Source organism: Neomonachus schauinslandi, chromosome 1, assembly GCF_002201575.2.
Source record: "Neomonachus schauinslandi chromosome 1, ASM220157v2, whole genome shotgun sequence".
Taxonomy (NCBI): Eukaryota; Metazoa; Chordata; class Mammalia; order Carnivora; family Phocidae; genus Neomonachus; species Neomonachus schauinslandi.
Window position 1 is genome coordinate 113,842,586 of NC_058403.1, and position 3,315 is coordinate 113,845,900.

Consider the following 3,315-nt stretch of genomic DNA (forward strand, 5'->3'; position numbering starts at 1 on the left):
CATGCTAAATAATGCCAAACTGTTTTCAACATACTGTAGCAAAACACACACTCATACTAAGAGTTAACATTGCTCCATGTCTGGCAACACTTGGCATGGTCAGTCCTTTTAATTTTTGCCTTTCTAAGAAGTACATAATGATATCACATTTAATTTTTCTCTGTTTACTATTGAAGCTGAGCACGGTACAGGTCTCTTTGTATAAGATTTCATATGGGTAGAAATTCTAAATATATTGCCATATTCTAAATATAAAAGTATTCTCATATTCTAAGTGTATTTTTTCAATTAGCAATAATTGCGCCTCGGATAAACCTCATTGGCTACGATACTGCCACTGCCACTGTGCAAAGCTCTAAGTGTATTTTTTGACCTGAAAATACATATGCAAGAGTTCACACTAATTATTTGGGGGGAACAAACTGGTGTGGGAAAGAAGATAACCTTTTACTTTATAATTTTCAGTATAACTTGAATCCGTTTTCAAGTGCTACTTTTATTTAAAAATACATAAATTAAAAATTGAAGTTCAAAATTATTTTAAAGCACATGCATATTTAAACAAACACATACGATTGATCTGTCACCAGCCAAGTCTTTCGCTGGAAAAATACACTAGGAGTCTCATGTCCAATACAGTAGTCACTAGCCACGTGTGGATACTGAGTCGTTGGAAATTGGAGAGTGCCACATGTTGAAATTATATATTTGAAATAGCCGGTTAAATAAAATATATTATTTAAATTAACTTCCCCTGTTTCTTTGTGAATTTTAATGTAGCTTCTAGAAAAGTTTGAATTACACATGTGCCTCGGAATATATTTCTATTGACAAAATATATTTCTACTGCACTAGAATCTACTTGGTGACTCGAGAAAAACATAACGAAGGAGATTTCAAAAGAAAAAACAATACTACGCAAAGCATAAATGCACTTCACTTCAGGCAAACACAGAGTTATTTCTAGATATGCCCCAAACACAATAGCTTACTTGTATAAATCTTATTCAAATCACAACTATAATTTGAAGTCAGGAGCACAATCATAATTCTCATCCATTCTTCACAGTTCACATACATTTGCTGGTAGACAAAATAATGAAAGAAAACGGTCCAAACAAGAAACAATGCTGTTGGTGACCTCTATCCCATCATTCTTGCAGTTAACATTGCACGAATGCCTACAACTGGTCAGGACCTGCATTAGGCACCACCAACAAAAAGAATGTACACAAGTAACAAAAACAGGCCTTCCTTCTCCACTCGCATTCAGTGAAGCAACATTCTTCATGTTCTACAGGACACATCCCACTCTTTCAGCCACCACGTAGCAAAGCCTGCATTTAAATGTAGTAACATTTTCTGGATGAGCTAGCCTATACACAGCTGCAGAAGGAAACACTAAACATGCGCTATGGAGCATAAATTAACTCTAACGTACTTTGCCTGTATGTTTCATGTATAGTTGTTATAATAATTATCACGGTTTCTTGGGAGCAGTGCTCTTGGGGGGATCCAGGCTTGCAGAAGCTTATGTTCATTGCAGGGAATGCGAAGAAGATGTGCCGCCGAAAACAGTCGGTGAGCTCTAGCTCGCACTGAACTGCAGCTGCGCGGGCTCTGCGGGATGCGGCCTCCGTCCGCGGAGGCAGTCGGAGGCAGTCGGAGGCAGAGCGCTGCTGAGCTGTCAGCGGCAGCCACCGAACGGTTTGGTGCAGGATTTGGGTGATGTCTGAGAGGCAGGCAGATGTTGGGAGGACAAAGTGACCACAAGGAGCAAGGCACAAGGTAAGTATATGTAAAATAATGGTAGAAATCAGGAGATTTTCAAAACGGTCAAGTAGCTCTTGGCCGGGAGCAGTGAGGTCTCTGAAGATTTTTAACATTTTAGTTCTCCTCAATCTACTTAATAGCTTCAATTTCTCTCTCTAATTGTCTCTCTCTCTTTCTCGCTCTCTCTCTCTATCTCTATCTCTCACACTCTCTATCTCTCTCTCTGTCTCTGTCTCTTCCTCTCTCTTTCTCTCTCTTTCTCTCTCTCTCTCAGATACATGCATAAACATACCTCCTGAAGGACATCAAAATAAATAGTTGTTGATATGCCATATGTTTGTACAAATTTTCTGCTTGTAATTCCCATATCTTTTTCTAGTAATATACCCTGGAATGAGCAAGAACCTGTCAGAATTCCCCCTACTTTTAGACTCTTTAAAGGAAAATACCATTATGAACTATTAAAAGTTTGCATTATGCATAACAGATCAGGCAAATGCCTGAAGACAAAGCACAATAAATACAGAATACTTCAAAGAACTCCATTCCGCTTAACTTAGTCCCACCTAAAAAAAATGTGTAAGGCTGAAAATTTAAGAAGAACTTTTATACACAAACTAAACTTTTGCTTCTGCCTTGGGCTTTACAATCTACTGATTATGTGATGCCATTTGTCCCGTGGAGTCTGTGCACAAAACTCTAAATTAGGAGTCTTTTCCATGTCATCTTGGTGAATGGGGACCCCTCCAGATTTGCTCCAGAACCAGCTTTATCTTAGTTTCACAGATTCTTCTCAATAACCAGGATTCTTTTCCTTTTTTCCTAATCCTTTGGATCAATACCTTTTTAAGTATGCAGAGTGAGAGGTGGTAAGAAATCCATCTTTTATTAATAGCTAAGAGGCAGTTTACTATCCTTTCATTATATAAGTTGAAATATCTTAATAGTTATTATTTTCCTTTTTTAAAGGAACAGAGGAAAGGAAAATTAGACATGTGTGTATGAAACAAGGAACTGCTCTTTTGAATGATGCATTACTGATTCCAATTAGTTTCGCTTTTCAGAGAGAGGATGAGTTACATCATTTTGTTTTCAGGAGGTTGTAACTTACTCTTAGTTTTAAAAAATAAAAAGAATATTGCAATCCTATAATGTGACACTCCACTGGCGTACACATTCCCTCAGAGTGAGGGCCCTTTCGTTACATCTGAGTATACTCTATAATGTTATGTACATAGTAAAAAGTTAATACATGTTTATTGAATGAAGGAATAGAGCATTGTATCAAAAGGACAGATTTGAATAAGTTAGTAAAGAAATGCACTTTGGTAGAGGTTTTGCAAAATGTGGATAAATGGCAACTGAAGTAGGAGGCACACATTCCTAGGAAAGGAACATTTCCCAAGTTTACATTAATAATGTTATTTTTATAACCAGTTATTCATAAAATTTGCTATTAATTATTCTTACATGATACAGTATGATAGGAACAGCTGAAAACATAAATACATACAAAAGTGTTTACATTACTTAGTTATAATG

General features: G+C 36.8%; 1 pseudogene; it reads right to left on the bottom strand.

The window, feature by feature from the left end:
- Positions 1-225: 225 nt before the first annotated feature.
- Positions 226-350, bottom strand: LOC123326906 (annotated as a pseudogene).
- Between the last annotated feature and the right edge of the window lie 2,965 nt (positions 351-3,315).